This window comes from Ursus arctos, unplaced genomic scaffold, assembly GCF_023065955.2.
Source record: "Ursus arctos isolate Adak ecotype North America unplaced genomic scaffold, UrsArc2.0 scaffold_10, whole genome shotgun sequence".
Taxonomy (NCBI): domain Eukaryota; kingdom Metazoa; phylum Chordata; class Mammalia; order Carnivora; family Ursidae; genus Ursus; species Ursus arctos.
Window position 1 is genome coordinate 49,435,302 of NW_026622764.1, and position 11,049 is coordinate 49,446,350.

An 11,049-nucleotide genomic window follows, 5' to 3' on the forward strand; every position below is an offset into this window, starting at 1 on the left:
AGCACGCATCCCATTCATGAGGGCTCCACCCCCACCCTCCTGACTAGCAGGAGTCCCAAAGGCCCCACCTCCAAACACCAACACAATGCGCATTAGGATTTCAACACATGAAAGTGGGGGCAGACACAAAGATCCAAACCAGAGCACACAGTGACCTCAGCTACCATTTAAGTGCCTTCCCTCTTGTCTTAAAGTTCAACGGACACGGAGAACAGCCAACTACCACATTCCTTCTGATACTGAACTTGAGGACTTACCAAGAAACTATACAATTTTTAAGCCAGATATGATGTCAAGACGTCCTCCAGTCCTGTCCTCTGCCTCCAGATAGAGACTGCATAACCAAAACAAGTAAGTTTACAGATCACAGTATATTGATGAAAATCACTAACTTTTCTGAACACTCACTGGAGTGCAAAGGGCTTTACCTGTATTAACACTCATTTGACAGTGGGGGAGACTGAGGTATAAGAGAGGTGAAATGACTTTCCCAAAGCCATACAAATAGAGAGCCAGTGAGGCTGGAATTTGACTCCACTGTGCTCTGAATTTAATTTGTTAAATCCCTGCTCTGCCTCCCTGGGCTGGGCTGATGTGGGAAAGTCCAGGGAGGCACCCAGATTGGCAGAATCGTGGGCAATCTTAAAATGGCAGCCAGCACAGTTCCCTGAGAACAATGGTTTCTTTAGGTGAGTCCCCCACTTGACTGGGCTTAGTTTCCTCATTCTCAAAATTCCCTAAGGACCCTTTTTAAACCCTGACGTTCTAGGCTTGGGGTTCAATAGCAAGTTGGGAAACCAATGGACGTGCTGGTGGCCATAGCTTTCTGGTTCCCTCCGCAGGAATGCGGTACCAGCCAGGAACTTCTTCCACCCTCCACATTATGCATTCAGCATTAGACCTCTGTTTTATCTGCAGCATGTTAGTATTACACATTTATATTTTGCCAGTTATCTCTTCTATTAACCCAGGCACTCTGCAAAATGACTTGTCATTAATAACGTGAACTAGCTTTTTCAGTTTAGACAGAAAGGAAGATATGGGATTGAAGGAACTGCGTTATCTAATGCATTTTCAAAGAGATTTGTTTGGAGAGAGCGCTTGTTAGAAATACCTAAGCAGAGAGCATCAAATCTTTGACAAAATATATATTAGAAATATTGCTTAGAGGACTTTCAGGGATTAAAGTCTACCAGCATGCATTGCTTCGAATTTTCAGAGAAAATTTTAGCTGCAAGCATATTAGAATCTTACAACCACATTCCTAAATGCCAACACCCAAATCACAAATGTCATCCCTGCTGGATATGGATTTAAGGGTATATTTGTTTGAGGAGGTAATTGGGGCTTTGTTGTTTAGTTTGCTTGCTTACCTTTATAAAGATGAGCACAGACTTTTAGAATGAGATGGGACCAGATAGATTTTTCCCAACCCCCTTGTTTTATAGATGAGGGAACTGCATCCACGCACAGGAGTGTTCCCAGGTCACACAACACAATGCAGAGGCAGGACTGAGAGCAGCTGCTTCCCGCCTAGCCCCTCACTTTCTCCATCATGCCAGCTGTCATATTGCACAAATGGACAGAACCAAAAAAGGAGAGTAAGAGGGCAAGGTCAGTGATCAGTCATTAGTGAAGTCATCTCTGAGCCTAGAGATGGAAGTTCCATGATGCTCATCAGTGCCCCAGGAAAGGGCAAATAGATCTGGTGTAGAGAATCAGGGAATCAGACCGGGGGAGCAGCTTCGGAGGGCTGAGCTGGTGTCTGACACCCCACGGGCTGATGCCGAGCCTGGTGATTAGCTGGGAGCAGAGGCTTATATGGAACTGTCATCTTACTGTGAAGCTGACAGGCCCTCGAACGACAATGCAGTGGAGAGGATGGGACGTGGGGTCACGGGAGACTTGAGTGTGAGCCCCAGCTCTGGCTCTCGCTGCTCGTGACCTTGAGCAACTATCTCACTTCATCCCTCTGGCTCAGCACCCCCATCTGCAAAGTGAGACATCTTTGTGCGCTGTACAACACTGTCAATGTGTACAGTTTAATACTGTGGCTTAAGTTAGTACGTTTTTATCATGCACTGAGCAACTGGCCAGTCAGCCACGATTCGCCTTTCCTGAAAGGACACAGGCGGGTAACTCTGACTCAGAGAAACAGGGCTGGCCTTGGCTTCCTGCAATCAGAGGTGGCCACAAATGAGGCAGTGTTGGCCTGGGCCAACCTTTCCATTCCACCAACCAGCTGCTCTGCTTATGTTTGTTTAATTCAAACACTATCCAAGCCAGAGAAATACACTACTGCTATTGTAAGGAAGGCCTGAGACTGGCAGAAAGAATGCACAAAACAGTCCTGACGGGTGGCTACACTCTGCGTGGAGGGCCGTGCGCGCAGAGCCCTCTGCCCCCAGCATGCTGGAAGGAGTCTGCCATGCCACTGGGGTTGGGGGTAGGCAAAAGATGGCCAGCTCTCCTTCCCACAGGCATGCAGCCCTCCACAACCCTGCCAAAATGTCAGGTCACCACAGAGGCCCCGAGGGGAGGCCAGGGTCTTTTCGGGACACATACATATGACAGGTAATGTATAGGGTCAGCTACCTAAACTGAGAGACCTCCACCGCAGAGCCTCTCTGAGGGCAGTAATGAGGAGGAAAAAAGGCCAGACGGAACGTAAAGTCCAGATGAAAGGCTCAGAAACCTCACAGACAAGGTAACCCCAGGATTGTTGTCAAAGGAAGGATCCTTTCTCTGATGGTGGAAAACCTGCAACCAGTCACTAAACAAACTGTTCATTGGTTTCCTTCCCTGGGCCTCGGTTTACCTCCTCAGCCTCAGTTTACCCCCTCAGGCCTCAGTTTATCTTCCTGTGTCTCAGTTTTTCACCTACACAAAAGGCAAGCCCTCAATTATATGGTCTCTCGGTTATCTTTCAGCTCTAACAGCACAGGATTCGTTCCGACTTGAAGGAGACGCAGTGCACAGAGGAAGCCGGGCTTTAGAACGAAAGTAGAATAGAGGAGTGGAGAACAGTCCAGGCGGAGCTTTGTGTGCAAAGGCCAGAAGCACACCACAAAGCAAGACTCACTTCAGCACTGAGTGAAGAGCTAAGAAGCCGGAATGGGGGGGGGGGGGGGGGAGCAGCCTACATGGCCCCCTCCCTTTCCTACTTCATCCCTGATACTCAACACCTGCCCGTGTTGGACACCAGCTTTCCTCTGACTTTGACAGAATTACAATTTGTTCATAAGTTTGGTTTTTTTTTTAAGTGACACACATGGTCAAAGACACTCAGAAAACACTGCGTGCTGAATTTCTCTCGGAGATTCACTATATAGTTTTGTACGTGAAAACGCTCGCCAGGCTGGCTCAGTGAGTGGAGCACGAAACTCTCGATCTCAAGGTTGTGAGTTCAAGCCGCATGTGGGCTGTGGAGCCTACCCGAAAAAAACGAAACCAAACCAAACGAAATGTTGGCTGGCACGAAGACGGTCGAATTCAGTGTTTCCTAAATTTAGGTGACCGGAGAATCTTGGCACTGAACACTTGTGAAGATACTCCCGGCACATGCAGCGAGTGTTAGCGGAATGAATGTCAGCTGCTACAACAAAGCAAGCCCCAAGTTTCAGTGACTTCCGCAACACGAGTCTACTCCGTACTCACTTGGTACAACGCAGGTGTTCGTCGTCGGCGGGTGTCCTTCCGCGACGTGAGTCAGGGTCCTGAGTACTCCCATGTTAGGACTTTTTTCTGGCCTAAGATTCAGAATCCTCAGGGTCCAAGTCAGCAGATGGGAAAAACAAAAGGGAAAAGCAGGCTCACCTTTTGACCTCCTAGTCACATGAGCCCATCTAGATGCAAAGGGGCTTGGGAAATGTAGTCTGTGGCTGGGCGACCAGGCTGTGGTATTAAAGGGACAGCACAAATTTTGGTAGGCTATCTCCACAACATCTAATAACTAAATACATTCCCTAAACGATCACTTTTTACCATCATGCCTTTAATCATGCCTTTTGCCTGGAAAGCCCCTTCCCTTCCCACAAATCCCTTTTCTCCATTTGGCAAATTTCTACCCACTCTAGGGTCCAGCTGAAAGTTTGCTTGCACCTGAGCCCTTCCCTGACCTTGACCCCATGTCTCTTCTTTGTGTGCCTGTAAGACTTCGGACAGTAGTCATCAAAACCTTGTGTCTATTTCCAAGCAGAAGAGGAGCCCCAATGGGCAGGTCTGTGCCTCAGCCACCTTTATGCCCCTAGTGTGAGGAAAAGAAGGAGGGAAAGAAGAGCTGCGACATATGAAGGAACAGAGCAGGAAGAAGTAGCCCTCTCGAATCTGTGACTCTAATTAACAAGGGCAAAGGGCTTTTAAATAAGCATTTTGCTCCACTTAGGAGCCAAGGAGTTAAACATATGCCACCGTGGGCAATGTATGCCTTCAACTTTTTCTCTGAGTGGTTTTGGGGGGTTTTCTTTGCTTAGAATTTTCTTTCCTTTGCTTTTCTTTTTTTCTCAAATTGAAGTATAATTGAATATAACATTATATTAGTTTCCGGTGTTTAACATAATGACTTGATATTTGAATAAGTCTAGTTAACACCCATCACCATACATAGCTACAAAATTGTTTTTCTTGTGATGAGAACTTATAAGATCTACTCTCTTAGCAACTCTCAAATATGCAATACAGTATTATTAAGTGTAATTTCTGTGTTCTTCATAGATGACCTTTCACAACATGCAAATCAGCACCCCTTCACTCTTTCAATCTCCAGATTGATAGTAATGTAAACAATTATTGAAGTTCCATATCTGGAAGATGTTTGGGTTATTGTTTTGGTCTGATTATAGTCAGCCTGAACTTGATGGAATATAATTTAAAAGAACACAACTAAAATAGGGTTAAAAAAATCTGGACAAAATTTACTACTACTAATAGAAACTTTCAGGGGTGCCTGGGTGGCTCAGTCAGTTAAGCAGCTGCCTTCAGCTCATGTCACGATCCCAGGGTCCTGGGATCAAGCCCCAAGTCAGATTCCCTGCTGAGCAGGGAGTCTGCTTCTCCTTTTGTTCCTCCCCCTTGTTTGCGATCTCTCACTCTCTCTCTCTCTCCCAAATAAATAAAATCTTATTAAAAAAAAAGAAACTTTCAAAATGCAGACCTACAATCACGTTATTGACATTTTCAGGATAAAATAGGCTGCCCAGAGAGGCATGTCAGCCACTGCCCACAGGAGGCGCCTGGCCTGCCTCAGCCCAGGGAGACACGGAAACTGGCTGCCCCCACCCCACCCATCCCCCAGGAGCCTTGTTGCTGATTCAGAGTTTCGAGTGCACAGCTCAGGCCGGCTTCAAGCCCAGAAGCACAGAGTGACCCTTATCAGGTCTTGTGCTGAGTCAGAAATGGAAAAAAAAAAAAAAGTGCAGTTTCTGAGGTCAGGTAGGTGGGCAATGGGATTCCTGAGAGGTTCCAAGCCAGCTGTTGGGCAGAACGGCTCAAGGCCGGATGCTGGTCCTAACTTGTCTCCAAGACACGACATAAAGAAGTTACTTAACTGTCCTCAGGCTTACTTTCCTCATCTTTAAAAGGAGCTAACTCTATCAGTTCTTCCAAATCAGATCATGTATTCACATTGGACAGGAGAGAGCTGGGGAAAAGGGAAGCATCCAGATGTTCTTGCCACCTTCTGAGCCCTATGCCTTCCAAAGGGGGAGCTGATCTACACTCACTCACCCTAGGATATCCCCTCTGGCATCTCAGTTACTGTCCATCCACACAAAAATGACCCATTCAGAAGAGCTGCCATGAGTAAAAGCTGGAGGCTGAGTTGATTAATGTCCCCACAGCAGATATGTGTTTGACCAGAGTGTCATGCGGGGTATTGACAATAGTCATGACCTCAATGCCTGATCCCTCATTTCACATCTTGACCCAATTTTGAAGAGGGCCATCCACCTAAGAGTCGGTTTGGTCTGATGCTTGATGCCTTATTTTCGGCAGCTTTCCTTCCCAAGACACGCTGGCTTCATTGATAAGTGTTGCTAGCTCTTTATCTACATCATTTTAGAATAGGTTGCCAAGGCAACAGGATTCAGAAATGATTCTCATTACTGTACATTCCCTGACAAATGAGTGTCTGCATTTACATGGTCTCAACCAGGATTAGCACTCCTCTCTCTGAGATAGAATGCCAACACTTAGAGTTTGTGCACACAATTCAACATATAATTATATATTGTCTCCTAATAATTATACATTGTCTTAGTGAACAGTACAGCTGTGGGCACCCATACCAGCCCACATTAACACCTCCTGCATCAAAACCTTCCTCATTGATAGGCCAATAACACACACTTTTAGATGCCATAGAGAAAAATGAGATATGCATAAGAATGTATTTATAAAGCAAACCCACGCTCTGATTCCTGAACACTGCCTCAGTTTCTCCTATGTGAAATCCCAAGATTCCTAGTCCTGGAATGGGCCAAATAGTTATTGTTTGTACCCATTTGGTTTCCCCAGAAGGAAATATCATTACTCTCAACGTAGCCAGGATTTGACCTAGTAAGCCAATTCAAGCTAGGACAGATCTGTACATATTTTCTAAAAGTGTGGAATGGGAGTGAAACCACAGTGTCAAAATAGTCTCCAACTCCAATGTGGATGCTTCATTTGGCTCATGTGCCTGCTCTGTGCCAAAGACTATGAAATCCACCCTAGTCTCTTAGAGATGTTGCACGACTTTTCCTCTTCACTAGGTGATGAAGGAAATCCATGGTGACAGCAGAGCTGAAAAGGGAAAATAAAAAATAATTTAAAATCTCTATGTAGATTATAACATGAAGCCCTTCCCCACCCCACCCCGCATCCTCCTAGCTCCCCCCGAAAAGCAAGCTGTGAAGGAGATAACTGGACTATACAAGGTCTGGGGTTGTGAGCACTGAGTTGCCTTTTAAAAGAATTGGTGGCTCTAGGTCATTTTAATCAAGTTGCATGTCAGCTTGCAAATTTTCCAAATTAGCTATAGCTGGAGGAGAGCAAGATGTTGTTCTTCTTTCCTAAAGAATAAAAACAGATTGTTGTGACACGTTCTCAGTCATAATGACAGATTGGAGCCGTTGTTTTTGGTACAAGTCAGAAAACAAAGCAACTTTTTTTCTTCCCCCAAAATTGTAGCACTTGATTGATTTCTGTTGAGATTTGGGCCTCTCCCAGTTTGTCAGTAGTGTTGATGAAGTTCACAGGAATCCTAAAAGCCAAGTGCAGACACAAAGACTGATTTAAAATGAGGTTGGGTTTCACTGGGAAAGGAAGCTTTTGGGCTTGAGGACAAGTCTTAGGAATGCTTAGTTTGGATGCTGTTCTAATGTTCTTTTGAAAAGTAATGAGGGTAGTGAAGACAGGATAGCTGACATTCCATCCTGGACGCCTCTCGGCTTCTAAAAGCAGGAGCACGTCCGACATGCAGAAGCTATTTCAACCATCCTGAATGAGGCTGGCTCTGCCCCTCACTGCCCAGACAGGGGGCTGTGTATCCCCCCACCAGTCCATTCAAAGGTCAGTCTGACATCACAACTAGTTAGAGTGGCTGTGTCACAGACAACCGGTTTCACAAACCAGACAAGAAAGGTTTTCGATCCGTCATTCATCATTAAGTCAATTGGTAAACATCACAGCTTAAGACTATGGTTCCAGAATCCAACAAAGTGGAAGGTTTAATCAATATTTGCATACTGTAAGGAAAGAAACAGGAAGTCAGGGGTGAATAATTATGGGACAAACTGAAACAATCCTTTAAGATGCCCCCAAACCCCAAAATAACTAGCTCATCCCATATTATCAACATCTCAGTTTCCCTTGACCAAGTCATTCTTCTTAAACCCGCACCTTGTCCCAGTGCAGCCCTTTTACACACTTCCCTGCCTACCCTGGATGTAGAAAGTAAAGATCAAATCTCAGGGGTAGTCCACAGATTTCCCTCACCTCTTTATATATATTCACAGTGAATGGTGAATCTGATGTTCTGATTATTTGGCCAAATGGCCAACAAATCTGTATTGACATCATACTGGGAGCAAGACATCGTGCTAGATGCTCTGGGGGACACAAAGGAAGGCATGCACGACACAGTCATGACCTCCAGGAGCTCCCAGTCTTGTCAGGAGGCATGGCTTCCACTGGCCCGACAGCTGTATATGATTAAGTCCATTAACGAAAGACCTGGAGTGTGAACGCTGTAGGCATTTGAGTGTTAGTGAGTTACTAAGGATTTACAGGAGGGTCTGAAGGGTGAAGGGGGAAATGGGCAGGATGTCTACTGAACACTTAGCCTGCCTGGAGCAGAGTGTTTGAGTGGGTGAGAAATGGAGATAAGATGGAGAAAACAGGTCAGATTGAGATGCTTCCTCCTATAAGAAATGGTAAGGATATGAAGGGCACGTCAAAATGAGGCTTAAAGACGTGATGTGCAGGCTGAATTGAGCAAAAGAACCCGGAATCAAGGAGCCGAGTTCAAAGCCAAATGCACGATCCTAGGCTGAAGCACCGAGGGCCTAGAGGAAAGTGAAGGACTCTGCAAAGGACATGCGGGATGAGGACACAAAATGGGGGGGGGGGGGGAGAAAGAGGAATATGTTCAGGAGAACACAGAAGGTCTGAGAATGTATGTTTGGTAACATTTGTCAGGCACCGTTGTAAGAAATAATGTGTATTTTTTCAATGAATGCTCACAACAACCACATGAGGGCAGTTTGATTTTTTTTTAAGATTTTATTTATTTATCTGACAGAGAGAGACAGACATCGAGAGAGGGAACACAAGCAGGGGGAGTGGGAGAGGAAAAAGCAGGCTCCCAGCGGAGGAGCCTGACGCCAGGCTCGATCCCAGGACTCTGGGATCACTCCCTGAGCCGGAGGCAAACGCTTAATGACTGAGCCACCCAGGCACCCCATGGGGGCAGTTTGATTATTATCCCCATTTCACATATGGGAAAACTGAGGCTGAGAGAGGTTCAGTATTTGCCCTCTGTCACACAGTTAGTAAGGGCAAGAGGAGGCAAGGGGAGGCTTTGAGCACAGCCTGGTTTTGGCACTTGCACACTCAACCACCCTGCCAAACAGCCTGGACACAATAACTATGTTTTGGATCAAGATGCGGAAGCCATATCGGCTTTGCCCACCCTTCTTGTGAGGTGTTGGAAGCCTACTCAGGGGGGAAGATTCTGGGAGTTGTCTGAGATACGAGTAGAGAACTTGGAAGTTAAGTAGAAACTAGAGACACAGCTCTGAGGACCACCCTCCCATAGGACTTGGAACCATGAGTTTTCATGGGAGCGGAAGAGTGAGGGAGTTTCAAAGGAAGACTAGAAAACAGGAGCATACTATATTGAGCCCTGAAGATTGCGTAGCTCTGGGGTGAAAGGTGAAAGAGACATCAAGGTAACGAGAGACAACACGGGTCAGACGGGTGAAGAGAGCTCAGAACAGGGTCTCATGGGGGCCCACAGAGGAAAGAGTTTCAAAGAAGATGGTTGTTAAGGGTGCCCAGGGTTACAGGGCGAAGAGTAATAAGCACAGGGCAGGTGGACCACTAGTGGTATGGGGGGGGGGTGACTCTGACTTTCAGGGGTACCGTTTGAGTAGCAACCAGGGGTGTTAGGCGTTGAGGGTCTGAGGGGCCCCAAGAGGGAGAAAGCGGCGGTGGTAAATGTGGGTGACTGGTTAAGAAGCTCACTAGTGGAAAGAAGGAGAAGGTGAGTCAAGTGCATGGCTAAAAGCCTAGAAGGGACCAGTGTAAAGAGCGATTTTTGCGTAGAGGAGAATTCAGCCTAGAGGAGAAAACTCAGGTTCCAGGCCCAAAGCATGGCCCAGAGGTTTGCTCTGTTGGAAGGGGTGCTCTCCTCATTTTCTGAGACTGGAAAGTGGACTGGGGGTGGGCGGGGGGGAGGGGTGCAGAGATATCTGCAGTAAGTCACCCTCTTCTCTGGAAACCAGAATCATGGCCATCTGCCCAGTTAGGATGGTTAGGACAGGATGGGGAGGACCTAAAGAGAAGGGAGTGCACCTCTGCACACCTTCATGCTCGGATGGAACAGAATGAAAGGTGCTGGAGGAAAGTTCTAGCGTCAGAGGCAGATGATGAGAATTGGATAAAGAATCAAAGTGAGGTGGGTGGGAGAAGAAATGCATTTTAAAACCTGCAAAAGCAGCAGTGGAAACTATTCCCAGGTGCCCCCTCTCCCTTCTCACACTGGCCTAAAATGAGGCCACAGTCCAATCAGGCCTCCTAATGTCCAATAAGATCAGCACTGCACAGGCGCTCCTCGGGGCTCCAGTCCTAGACTCAAGCCTTAATGAGTCACCTGCTCGATATTTTCCACTCCAGGCCTTTGGCTTCCTGGGACCTCAGTCCACTCAGCTGCAAAATTGACTTACGGGATCATGTCAATCGCCAGATGCCGCAGAGCAGATCAGGGGAGTCCGGCGTCTGCAGGTAAACGAACTGCCTGAAAGGAAATGAGCAGTGATTTCCCAGGGAGTCTCTCCTGCAATGTCGTTATAATGTCAGCTTTTGACAGCAAAACGATTTCAGTGGAAGACTCTAGAGTATCTCATGGAAGTGCCTGAGCCTTATTAAAATGATGTCAGTGCACGCTACGTTTCACGCCCCCTGCACATGAAAACCCCACGGGGGAGAACTCAGTCACTCCAACAAACTACCTCGATGCCTAGACCCTGGTGTGCATTTGACCTGTGGTGTCCCCCCCCCAACCCCTTCCACGATTTCAGATGGCAGACAATCAATCCTGAGCTCCGTGAGTCAGCCAGCCCCGAGGGGAGTGTTCTCCACTTTAGCTCCAAATGCCAGTATTTGTGTATCTGTGAAGCTCTTCCGTTTGCCCCTCGTTCTTTCCAGACAATCGACTGTGGAACAGGCGCCTCGGGGACGGATACCTTGGCCTGCGGGCCTTCTCTGTGGCCCTGACCAGGAGCTTTGCATACATAATCTCACGTTTCCTTCGTGACCTTTCCTCCAGGTAGGTGTTCTCATTCTCAGTCC